The sequence below is a fragment of the Trachurus trachurus genome (genome assembly GCF_905171665.1).
Source record: "Trachurus trachurus genome assembly, chromosome: 13".
NCBI classification, from domain to species: Eukaryota; Metazoa; Chordata; class Actinopteri; order Carangiformes; family Carangidae; genus Trachurus; species Trachurus trachurus.
The window spans coordinates 11,279,237-11,292,907 of NC_139892.1; the positions used below are offsets into that span (position 1 = coordinate 11,279,237).

At 42.1% G+C, this 13,671-nt stretch overlaps 1 protein-coding gene across 2 annotated transcripts in view; it reads right to left on the reverse strand.

Moving 5' to 3' along the window:
- Positions 1-6,504, reverse strand: part of pik3cb (phosphatidylinositol-4,5-bisphosphate 3-kinase, catalytic subunit beta) — a 65,383-nt gene extending 58,879 nt beyond the window's left edge. For both annotated transcript variants that reach the window (XM_083985514.1, XM_083985515.1), the window contains exon 1: positions 6,133-6,504. The gene's annotated coding sequence lies outside the window, so the exon portion shown is untranslated. The remainder of the gene's footprint in view (positions 1-6,132) is intronic.
- Positions 6,505-13,671: the final 7,167 nt, after the last annotated feature.

Consider the following 13,671-nt stretch of genomic DNA (forward strand, 5'->3'; position numbering starts at 1 on the left):
TCCTGTCAGGGGCAGTTTTGAACTATCCCTTACACATGTCATATCATCACAAGGCTCAATACAATCTCATAGCAGAGTGTGTTTGACACAGACAGACATGTGCACATTTCATCAGCAGTTGCAGACAGGGGGGGGGTTGCCATAGAGACGTGAAGCTGAGGTTTTTGCCCTCTCGGGTTACTGAGTAGAGTCTGGACCCCCCCCCCCACCCCCACCCCTCGGGAAGGTAGCAGCATAACCCAGCGCTATCTGCTGCATCTGGGGCTGCCACGGTTACCGCATCAAGCTGCCTGCGAGGAGACAGCGAGCAACCACAGCAACCACAGGTGTCACGGCTACAGACGGCTGCCTCTTTATGAAACTGTGGAGTTGTTTGACGTTAAAAATCTGAAACTTATTTAATAGATGGAAAACTTCTCCACTTGAGCTCATACAGACACGCTGGGATTATCAGTGTTATCTGAATATGTGAGCTTGATTATTTATATAAAAAAATAAACTAATGTAGAACATCTGTTGTGTGCTCAGTCCCAGCCTGTTCCACTGTCTAAAAATCATAGTAAAAGTAGGCTTCAACAGAATAAAAACAAAAACAACTCATTACGCATCCAACAGCTGTGCTTCCTTTGTGACATAATCTTCTATCTGCTGGTTACACCTGTTACAAAACGGTCCAGGCAGTGGATTTTAGAGGTTAATGCTTTTCAGAGACACACAGATCTCTATCTCATTCATCCTGCTTCACACTCTCCTGCAGCCCAGGAATCTGTAGCGATGAACAATCCAACCCTCCCATAATCCATCTGTGCACGTCAAACAAATTGCTCATCTCTAGACAACATCAAAACAGATTTTTTTTTCTTCCTTTCTCCGTCTACAGCTCACTGCTTTTAAAAACACTGACATCATTCAAATTCAATCTTTCCCTTCAGTATATAATGCATTTGGATTTTTTGGATCACGGACCATTTTAGCTTGTTGTTGTTAACACGACCAAAATCCCAGACAGCATGTGGTTTCACATCACACGAAAAATCAATATTATAATCAGCGTCACAGCTATAGATAGCAATATGAAACGTGAGAACAGATCAAAGAGACGTCCCATCAGACCGGCTGTAAGTATTGACCATGAAAAAAACACAGCAGCACGTTGCCGACATATTCTAATCAGGTAGTAGAAAACTACTCTCAGTTTTGAGCATGTCTCAACATCTTGAGCTTGTTCTTCCTCTGAAGTTAGGAAAGTGATATATGACCTTGCACAACCTGCTTCTTATGTTTGTAATCCTGATAATTATGAGCATCACTGACTGACTCACTGGCCGAGTGACTTGCTGTATGACTGACTGACTGACTGACTGGTATGGACAAGTATGGAGGAGATAACGGGAAACAGTGACAGCTGAGCAGAAACTGTTTTACGCCCCAAATACCAATAATAGCAAAACAGAAGAAGAGCTGCCGAACGAAAAAGCTATTTATGTGCCAATTTTATCAAGTGACATCTTGTCACATCTTCACACCATCTTCCCTCCAGAGAGCCACAAGTTACTGAAGCCTGTGAGTCGCCTGCAGCAGGTCTCACGTCGAGGGCGTCCTCCTTTTCTTGTGTCGGCGTGAACTACAAAATTTGTTTTCTTCACACTTCTTAGTCCAGAAAGTGAGCTAAGTGTGTGTTCGTCGTGAGGATTCACATCCCACAGGTGAAGCAGGAAGACGCCTTCGGGTCCCAAGTTGCAGGCTTTGCAGTATTTACACTTTAACAGTAAAAGTATTCTCTAACCATATGTGTATTGGGAGAACTTGAGTTGTGTTGACAGTCACATTTACTGTGTTTAACTTGAATGAATCATACTGTTTCCCCCTGTCTGCGCGTCATGTAAGATAAACTGCATCTCTCATATGTTTTACTGTACTGTCTCTGGCATTTCTCTCTCTCCTCATCACATCTCCCTCTCCTGCCGTCTCCCCTACATTCCTTGGCAGGTCTCGGCGTGCTGTGCAGCAAAGTGGAGAATTCCAGCAGGCCGCTCTCATTTCAGTCACATTTCTTGCTATGGCAGCTTCCCCTCTTATGTATAGTCCTTATAATAAACACACAGGTAGGTAGGCTACAGTTTCTACTACTAATACTGTACACTCCACTTTCCTCTGCGAGGGCTGGCAGCAGATGAGACTGTGAGGTGAGGCGTACAAAAAAGAAAATAGACAATAGTGATCATGCAAGCCGGCAGACATTGTGAAAGCCAGCTTGCACACACTCACACAAAAACCTGTCTCCCTTTCATACTGCTCTTTGAGAGGATGTTACGCAAGGCTTTCGCTATAATCATTGCTGATTACTTTAAAGGTAGAACAGCAGGAAGTGTGAATGAGTGAGAGACAAGCGACAGGGGACGGAGGCAGAGAGCAAGGGGGAAGATAAAGGGGATGGTTGCAACACACTCAGGTGTTTCACTGAAAAACTCAGACCACAGTATACACAATGTGGTTACAAAAGTGGGTCTCTCGGAAAAATAAACAACAAAACAAAATGTAGGCGTTTTGTATGAAATATGCTGAGAGGCGTCAGTGCTATTAGTCTCAGTGCTCAAACACAGCAGGAAATCAGCAGAACAGGAGGAAGAAAATAATACACAGATTAAAAAGCTGCCTCAACACTCGACAAATACACTACTAATAATTAATCTCCATATAAAATCTGCACAATTTCCCATTGTTTCCGTGCATATATATTCTGTCTTGCGTCTTTTTAAAGGGATAGATCAACATTTTGGGAAAGGTTTGTTACCTTTATTTGTCGGTGCAAGCTGTTTTTAGAACGGCCGAGCGGCGAACTGCTCAGAACTACATAGGAGGCTAATGGGATTTCTTGGTTTCCCTCATCAAACTCATCAAATACACAATCCAACAACTCCAAAACGCTGTGGTGGACAAGTTGTGACCTGCACATTCACCACGCTATGAGATAATAACAGAACGTTACAAAACAGAGTTGTTTTCGAGGTAAAGCAGTCTCTGCATTTACCTCTAAAACAACTCTGTCTGGTAACGCCTCCGTAGCGTAGCTCTGAGCAGCTCACGGCTCTGCTCCGCCGTTCTAAAAATAGCTTGCACCGACAATTAAAGGTAACGAACCTACTGCTATGACTATAGGGATTATGGCAATGGGCCAATTTGCCAAAATGTTGAACTATTCCTTTAAATGTAGATAGATTGGTGTACTGTAGATCCACAGTGCTATGTCTATGTTAGTGTTCAAACAGACTCTCCTCACTCTTCACCCAGTATGGATTTGAAAAGCAGAAAGTCAGCGTTTTTCCTTTTCATCATTGTTTCATTTGAAATCCAAGATGGTGGAACACGGAGCCAAAACAATGAAAAAGTATCACTATCCAAACACCTACTGCCCCGCGCCGTGTGTTTGCTTTAATCACGCTGCGAGGTGCCGTTACACCTTGATATTTTCATGTGCCTCGCTCGCCGTGGAAAAAAAATATCCTGCAACAATAAATGACACTATTATCCTCCTGATCACTGGCACCAAACCTGCTGCTGGTATGTAAAGTTAAAGTCTGCGCGGCTGCGTTTGGCCACGTGGCCTCGTGCTCTTATCTTAACCTCAGCGTTTCACCGCCGCCACGCTGTTTGGTCACTGAGACCAACAGAAACGTTCCTCTGTCCTCTCTCTTCAGCCCCAAAACACCCTGCATCATTCACATAGCCTATGACTCCCCCACACACTCCTCCCTCCTCCTTGCGCACACACACACACAGACAGAAAAATGATCTCACTCATCAGCTCTGTTCAAACTTTTTAAGCCCCATGATACAGAACATTCGACGTCACCGCAGTTGCAAAACTTTCTTTTTCTCTGGCTCTTTTAGTGGAGCACTTATTTAGAATTCTGCTTTCATTTGTGCCCAGTTTCTCGGTAGAGGCCGGCTTTGGGACTAAATCTGGCTTGGGCTAAATAGCTGCATTGTTGGCTGATGTCTTTGGAGTGACGTCAAGTTAGCCTTATCAGTGTTCTCTAACTTTACCTCAGAGGAGGCTCGACAAGCGGGGGCAGACCCCACCCAGCACAGAGCTGCACACACCAGGACCCGAGTGCCTGCCTGAGTAGTAGCAAATAATAATCCTCTTGGTAAATTCTTCTCTTGTGTTTTGTAACAAGAATCCACAACTCTTGACATTCTCCCTCTTTAAGAGTGAGGTAATCACCGAGAGTGATGGGCAGTGGGAAAGTGTGTGTGTTTAAACACTGAAAAACATCATCTTTTGGTTGAGTGTGGCTACAGGCTAGGTTACTAGGACATTAAATCCTCTGTAATGGTGCTGTTATGTGTAATGTGATGCACTTGGGATTTGTTTATAGTTAAATAACCAGACTGAGCTCCTGTGTTTCCTTTGTCTAAATGCAATATAAATGCAATGTTGCCGTTAAACACTGCTGCTCATTTGTTTGCAGCGTCACATCACCCACAACAACAGCCTAAAATAGCCAGCCATATTAAAAAAAAAAAAAAAAGGAAAGCAGCTCCTGGAAGAGATGCATCTGTAAAATTAATGCTCCTACCCTCAAGCGAAGGTGCTGATCACGCACACTGTAGGTGCAGAAGGGGCCCGTCCTGCTCCTGATATTTCCTGCAGACAGTGACATAACCACCACAGACCTACTGAGACACATAGGTTGAGCTCAAACGTTAATTCTTGTTCACCGATGGCTTATTGTGAATGAAAAGAGAAGACTGAGTGAGCACACAAGTAAATGCAGGTATGACACATGCAACGCAGCTGGCACTGATCCACGTTTACTCAGGAAGCGGACGACTTTGTTAGCAGAGCCAAATCGTGCCAATTACACAAAAGAAAGGAGGAGGTAGCCAGTAATTATCCTAAAGGCAAGCACAATATCTCCAACATCACAATAAGCATGACAGGTTAGGACATATTATTCTGCGCAGGACTCGGATATCAATAATAAAATAAAATCAGTTAGCCTAATAATCTACACACAACCCATCCGGCTGGCTACACTTGAGCCTGTGCCGACTTTCTGTCTCTGCATGAAAGAAAACCAAAAGGTTGATATGATTATGACAGAAAAGCTGACTCTATGAATTACTCTCCAAGAGTTTCACATCCTCTTTATCCGACGCTGTTGTCTGTCTATTTCTCAACATTAAAAACAGACACATTTTGTCATCAGGGGGCCCACTGAAACTCAAAAAAACTAGTGTGTCCTCCAATGAAGACCTGAAGTGGAAACCAAAGAGGTCAGAGGTCACGTGTAACAGTGAGAAAAGCTTGCTGATGTCCAAAATAAACAACCGCCAAGAAGAAAATGCAGGGGCAAAGAGGAGGATATGAAATAAGCCTGATAACACTGCTGTGGTTGTTATATAGCCTAATTAAAAAAAACACTACAATGTGACATGTGACCAAACAAGCTGGAATGGCTAATACTGCTTCTGGCTTTGCTGTGAAATGGTAAGTATTTTAATTGGACACACACAAAAAACAACAACACCACAGTTGTGTTACACACGCACCTATGTCATTGTCACCTCTGGGCTGTAATCGCTCCGGAATGCCACAGTCAGTCAGTCAGTCCGTGTGCTGGTTGGAGGAGGCTGCACTGAACAAACTCTGCCCTCTGAAACCCTAATGAGTTTGTTGTTGTCAAATCCACGACTCCATAAACAAAGTGTAGGCTAAATCCCGCACAAAATCGGCTCGACCTCCCGGCGTGTTCAGCAAATATCATTCACACCCGGCGACAACAACCCTCGACTTCCATTAATTTTCAGCTTAAAAGCCCGCTGACGCACGCCTTAGCTACTTAGTATTGGGTTTGTGGCTATAAAACAGCTTTAAAACTGCTTTAAAATAGATATAAAAAGTTAGTTTGTTATATGTCGAATTGAAATATGGATGCAGTTGATTCGTGGAAGTTTTTCCGCCGTGTCCTCCCACGAAGGGAACTCGTGTTTTGCGGCAACGCGACGTTGGTGAATGGAGTCTGGACAGGTTAAAATAAACCTGCGACACTGAAACCAATCACACAACATGAGGATCAATGAGGGGAGCGGAGGGATAGGGGAGGGGGGAGAGAGGGGACTCACCTTTAGTCACTGTGTGTAGCGAAGTGGCAGAAGAAATGAACCCAGCCGGACAAGCAGCAGCACAAAGTTAACACTGCTGTAGCCAATAATGTCTTCAGGATTGGAGTCGACTCTCGTGTGAAAATATAAAATAATAATTATTAAAAAAAAAAAAAAAAAAAGTCTCGTAAGGCGGAAGGACACAGCCGGTGCTCTCTGCGGACAGGACAGGTCTCTCGCAGGTGGATAGGAGCGCGGTCCTGCTTCCTGTTTGTTTCAGAAGGTGAACTACTACCGCTACTACCGCCAACACCACCAACACCGCTGCCGCTGCTGCTGCTGCTGCCGCCGCCGCTGCTTTTTTCCTCCACTAGCTCTCTCTCTCTCTCCCTCCTCCTCCTCCTCCTCCGCTGCCGCTGCTGCTTCTGCTGCCTGTCAAGTGTGAGAGGGTGGAGGAGGAACAGCACGTCCGGTCAGAGTGTTCAAAATAAAAAACCCTCCCCGGTTACAGACAGGCAGCAGTCATAATATATTGAAAAAAATATATAATCATGTAACACTTTTTGGGGGGAGGGAGATGGTCCAATAAAGATGAGACAAAACAAACTCAAGCCTACACAAAATCAAGCTAAAAAAAAATCATCTAGAAACCAGAACCAGAACATGGTGTGTTCAAATCCATATTGTATCCTAAGGCTTTATACTTTTCTATGTTTAAAAGCGATCATAGGCCTATTTAATTTTGATCTGGTTGGACCTCTGCTAGGTGATAACAGTTTATTTTATTTTTATTTTTACTATCTGTAGCTATGTGATGTGACTGCTGTTGACTTTGTTTTGTCTCATGTAAGCCTTGCTGGCAAGCGTTTGTGTTCTGACTGTTTTGTCTATAAGTGAGACCAAAGATGAATTTCCTGCCTTGGCGGGACAATAAAGTTTTTCTAATTCTAATTCTAATTCTCCCATTATATCTCTTGCACATGACAATGAATATCTCAAAAAATCTAAATTATAGCTATAGGCTAGTTTAATATCAAACAAGAGTAGGGGCCCTAAATAACAAATTTAATAGTTTCTATTAGCCTTTTTTTGTGTCTATTTTGTGTTTTCTCCTTTGCATGAACATATTCCACAATATATTGCAACTTGTTATCACTTGAGAATCACAGCCTGTGTTGTGTTCTTACTATACCTAACCCAATGAGGCTTTTATTGTGAAGGCCCCAACTCAGCTCTTCTGGTTTTCTTCTGTCTGTCCGATTTGATGCAGCTCTCCATTAGACTAGTGGCTTGGAGGTCAGGCAGACTTCCTTGCAACAGCCACAAAACACCAGCACATAAACTTCTGAGAAAAGTTTGACACCTCAAATGTAAAACAATAGGCTACATAAACATATCCTTTCAGGACAGGAAGATAGTGTCAAAGGCAAAGATCACGTCCAAATTAAGAAATAAAAAGGCTTAGTCCTTCACTATCCTATCAAGTTAACCCTGCTGCTTGACTTACGCAACATTTTACATTTATATTAGTATACAACTAGCCTACTGTATCATGTAACAAAGTAGCCTACCCTGTGGTTTGGTAGTTAATGCTGAGTGTTGCTGCCCTCTGGTGAGCAAATGGGTTACTACATTTAATACACGTTATGTGTATGGGACCTGTTGTAGTGGTGAAAATGGGAATAACAGGTTGCTGAAATTCACAGGACTTAGAGAAGTCAGCAGCAGTATGAATATACCAGAGCTATGATGTTCCTTTACTACTGAACTCGCAGGAAAACCCCAGTCTTCAGATACAGTTTTCCCTTGTCGAGATTATGGGGGAAAAAAGATGAAAATTCACAAGGCTTACTTGTTCTAGTTAGAGAAATCCACATAATAAAATTGATAGAGTTATGATATCCCTGTTCTGTTGACAGTATTATAGCTGGGAATCTGGCTGAAACTTAAGAGAAGGCTTAATTTTTAAATGTTAGCATTCCTATCCTGTAAGTGCTGTAGGTCACTAATTTGAAGAGCATGTGCATTTCATTTTTTGGATCGTACTCCTTTTTGAACAAGTCTTTTATGTGCATGTGTGTGTTTACAATGATCAAAAATAAATAAACATTCATTTATTAAAGCGGAAGTAAGTGGAATGTTTGTGTTAATATAAGTCCTAAATAGTTCTTCCGACAGCAATCACTTCTATAGAGTGTTTGGTCCGAAACACGGGTCTGTCAGTCACTCTGCTCTGTTGTAAGCCGAGGAGAAAACTTCTTGTATCCTACAACCTTTATCCAATGAGGAGAGAGAACGGCATAAAGGGGCGGTCCTCTCTGTGTGTGCAGCCAAGGGATGCGCGTGAATGTGGTGACGTAGGGACGAGGATCAATAGAACCATGACGAGGGCGGGGGCTGCTAACTCCATCGGCTGACAAGAAGTTAGCCAAAACGACCGGATCGCTTACTTCTGCTTTAATTTGGGAATATGCTATTTGTAAAATTTATATCTGTTTAATATATTTATTTTCTTTGTTAATAGCCTACATCAGGGATCTTTAACGCTTTCAGGCCAAGGACCCCCAAACTAATGAAAGATGAAGCAGGGACCCCCTACTTTAAATTTTTATAACATTGTGTATAAACCGGGCCTTTACCCTGATCTTATACTAAGCTATTCAAACAATACACAGGTTCATATATTTATGTTTTTATTTTAAGGGAAAGTTAGCATGCCAATGTCATTCCTACTGTCCTGCCCCACGTGGTAGTATATTTTATTCCGTTGTTGCTCTTTTTAAGGTTGCAAAATGCAATTTACAAATGTTTATTAATGTGCATTGTCCCTTTTCAAATAAACTAAACTGAAACTGAAACATAGGCCTACCTAATTGTTATATCAACAATGTCTGTCAATTGCATGATAATTGTGTAGGCCTATACAAACTACCGTATTCAAATTGCATAAACTATTCAAATTGACGTTTTTATTTTAAGCTAAATGTGGAAATAAAAAAATATACAAAATTGTATAACCAACCAAAAATTTCATGACCGCCGTGCAGTGCCTCTGCGGAACCCCTAGGGGTGACGGACCACCTGTTGAAGCCCTCTGGCCTACAGCGATGAAAGTTTTTATAAGGGGGCGGGGCTATGACTCATTCTGGAGGAGGTGAACGCGAGGCCCCGCCCACAAACCAGTTGCTCCTCGAGCCAAGCTAACTGCTAAACAAGGTTAGTATTATTAGGCTACATGTTTAACACATCGGAGAAACTCCACCACACACATATTGCAGCATCGGCTCGACCCTGAATTAAATGAGGAGTCAGCTTTGGACCAAAAACAGTGACAGACCGAAGAGTTATCAGTTAGGCTATCAGACCGGAAGAAGGCTAGCTACTATGGCTACTATCACCATTTATTTATAATGTTTGTTAGCTAGTAACTGACAGAGGCTAGTGTAAGTTATGCTAATACTACTCTGCTCTCTGTAGCTACTGGGGCAAGATGTTGGTCACAGATAAAAGTGTTTATCCATATGCTTTTTTTTGGTTTGTTTGTTTTTTGGCACAGAGTAGCAACATTGGAGAGATTCAGCTGCTCACCTTTGGGCCTCGACCACACCCTGACTCACAGGACGGGACCTTGCTGCACCAAAACTGGCGACTAGAAAAGCTACATTATGAGGGTAAGCGTCACTTCTTAAAGGGATAGTTCACCTAAAAATTTAAATTTCACTCATTATCTACTCACCCTCATGTTGACTAAGGGCTGGGAGAAGTTTCAGAGTCCTCCGCCTTCTCGGAGTTACAGGGGGGCTCGGCGCAGCACTGCACTGCCATATGACGGTTGCGAACGGAGCTCACTTTTCTTCGTCCAAAAAGACACACCAAAAAACATTATGTTTATGTATTATGTTTATGTACATTATGTATTAACATTACGAGACAGAGTTGTTTTTCGAGACAAATGCGTAGCCAGAACTGCATTCCAGACGGGGTGATTTCAAAAGCGCAAGTAGTTCTGAGTATTTGATTTGTTTGTGTCCTAATGTTGCATAATTATACATGATTATCATAGCACGGTGAATGTGCAGGTCACAACTTTTCCATGAGAGCATTGTGGAGTTGTTGGATTGTGTATTAATGAGTTTTAAGGCACCTGTACCGTTCACCTCCATTGCATTCACTGAGCAACTCACGTGTCTGCCCTGCAGATCTCAAAACAACATGCACCGACAATTAAAGCTAATGAACCACCTCCTATGACTACAGGGATTATGACAATAGGTGAATTTGCCAAAATGTTGAACTATCCCTTTAAGAAATCATAATAATAATAATCATGTTATCGAGTGCCTGTTTTGCTTATAATGTTGACATGCAAACAAAGCCAAAAGCTTGATTTATTGTCTTCATCTCTGAGTACAGAATCTGAAATTAACAATAGGTTGTTCTCACTGAAAGCACAGGTGTTGTTAATAACTAGTAATCAATAACGGCTCAGTCCTCTTCACGTTATCCCGGTGAGGCATGAAACACATCAATAGCAGCGCCCGCAAACTGAAACAGCTGACTGGAAAAAAAAAAACACTCATGTGTTTTATTATTTACAACTGGTTGTTTTTCTGACTGTGACACGTGTGACATCTGACACTGCATCCCCCCCTGTTTTTTTCCCCAGAGGGTCATCCTTTGTGAAATCTTGCTCACCTACATTAGAAAGTAGGCCACTGGGTTTTCAGCACGATTAGGATGTAACTCTGTGCGGTTTCATTACACGAGGGAACCATTTCCTCATCTTTAGACACCGTGTGGATTATGGTCTTTTTTTTCTTTTTTACCCCGATAGAAAATAATGCTTTAAGTGATTGTTAGGCATGCCAGTCTTATTTTTAAATGCATGTAATTTGTATTTTAAGGCAAATTTAATAGACTGCACTCTTCAAAAGGATGGGAACTACTGTTTGTATTTGTGCCACAAGGGGGCAGCAAAGACCCATACAACACTGTTGTTTGTTTGTTTTTTGTTTTTTTTACCTGAGTCAGTTTCTAAGGAAAACCAATGGTTCCCTCTATACTAAATACCACTTCTGTAAAATGTTAAATATTGTTGTTGATTTGACTGAATGAAAGTTGAATGTATTCAGTTTTATGGTTGCTTATTTTTTGGGTTTACTGCTGTGTATATAGCTGCTTAGAGGTTCTGTATGTTTATCACTCACATCACACCGTGATTTACAATTATACGATAAACTATGAGGAGTTTTGTCAGGGATATGTTCACTTATTCAATCTCCTCTGGCCACAAGTGTGTGTGTTATGTGTGTGTGTGTGTGTGTGTGTGTGTGTGTGTGTGTGTGGTGCCACTCATCTGTTTTGGAGAGGCTTCGTAACGTGTCATGTGCCTGACCAACCAGTGGGCAGGGGGTTAAAGGCTGTCCTTGTGAGTTCCCCTCATAACGTTCTCATTGTCTGAATTTTGCTAAACATAAGCAGGGCTCAAAGGGAGCAGACTGTGCAGCGTAATCCTGGGTCCAGCATGCTTCCATTACTGCTCCTCTTATTTGATTAAATGTACTCTAACTCAGTCCAAACCCGCACTGTGCATAATCTCATCACACATGATAAGCGTGTAATAAAAAGCATATTTAACTTGAAAGGGTACCGTATGCGAATGCGTATAATTATGGATATCAAAATATAATCATTTGTTTAATTGTGAGGCCATGCCAAGAGGTATGTAATTGCTTGAAAGAAATATGGCTGAAATTGGATTGCAGTGACTGAAATCCGACCTGGGACTGGGTTTGGCATGTACATAAAGGCGGGGCGAGGGTCAGGCTGAAGGCCAACTTCCTATTTTGCATGTAGCCAATGGACAGAGACTCACTTCACAAACTTTATCATTTCAAGACAATTCAAGCATTTGAATACAGCAATGAAACACATATTTGATTTAGAACTGTTAAATAAACAGCCTGCAACAACGGACTGATTCATCACTTAATTTAATTGTGTGAATTACCTATCATGCAATTTGTATCCTAATAAGGCCACACTCCACTGTTATGAAATGCAAGGAAACTCTGGTAGTATAAGGGAGGCATTTTGGAATAATTTTTGTTGTGAAATACTGTATGTTCAGTGTTTGGCATTCATATCCAAATGAGGTTATTTTTCTATTACTGATAGTTGGTTTGCAGTGATTATATGTCTCACGTGTCCCAGGAGGTCAGCCAGAATCTGACCATGAAGTCCTAGTGGTTTATTATGCAGCCTACAGTATCAGAAGAACAGGTGCTGGCCCTTAATGATCCCTGTGGGAATTTGGTTTCATCTTTGATTAATTGGTATGTTAACAGGAGAGGAGTTATCCTAATAGCCTCTTGTTGCCAACCCTGCGGAAGTTTTTAGAGGGGGGCGAGAAAGGAAAGGGGTTTAAAAATAGACTCCCATCAGTGCACGATGGGAAAAGACCTGCCATTTAAATCCCGACAAAGCGATTTGCAGCTCATAATCAAGAGAACGGAAACATTTTATCGCATTTCCCCTTTACAGTATAAGCATGCCCAGTTCCGCCACATCCACGGTAGAAATGAGCATCAGACAAAATGCTGGTAAAAGCTGGTGGGGCGTGTTCGTTCAGACAGGCCCACTGGCACATGCCCAGGTATTACTGAGAGATGATAAGCCGTAATGAAAACCTGTTTGTGTGGTGAAGTCAGGTTGTTAATGGATTATCTTTTAATCCTTTGATATGGACAATTTATTCTAAAGGTGATGAATGCCATTAAAAATCACAATGTGTTTCCTATATCTACTCAGCATCGTCCCTCTAAAGGTCAGAGCCGTGACCCCTCTCATCACTGTCCAGTCATGGCCTGGCTGTGACATTTGAGTGTCCCAGTGGTCAGAGGCTGTGAAGAGGTCAGTGCGTGATGCTTTTTCCTCTGTGAATACAAGACAGTCCATCTTTTTCCTTGAATAGATTACACTTGGGTGTATTTATAGACTTGGTATTTCTAGACACCGGTGAACCTCTGTTGACCATGGAGGTCCAGTTAACAAACGCACGATTCCTATTTATAAACCTGTGGCAGTGTATCAACACGCTCCATTGTAATTATTTTGACTTATTAAAGAGTTATTGCATGTAATCTATTGTTTCGCGGGCTTGTCATTAAGATAGAAATCAGCAGCCACTGAAAACATCACGTAGATCACCGTGACAAGTTGCTTACATTGGAGATTCACCAGAGGACGCGTTCAGAAAATAAACAGCTCTATATTGAGTAAGGCCACAGATATGCGGCGCACTGAATGAGACTTCTAGTACTTCTGTTCCAACGAGAGAGAAAGAGAAAAAAAAAACTCATGCTGATTTGAACAATTGCCGGATTTTCTGCGAATCAAATCTTTGCATATTTTCCTGTTTGGACCAGATGTATACCAAACAGTGGTGACCCCCACTCTCCTTTTCAATGGGTTTGGGGTGATGTGCGCCGCTTCTTAGTGGAAACTGTTGCTCTTCAATCTCAAACATTAGCGAGAATGCCAGGAATTCAATTGTGTGCA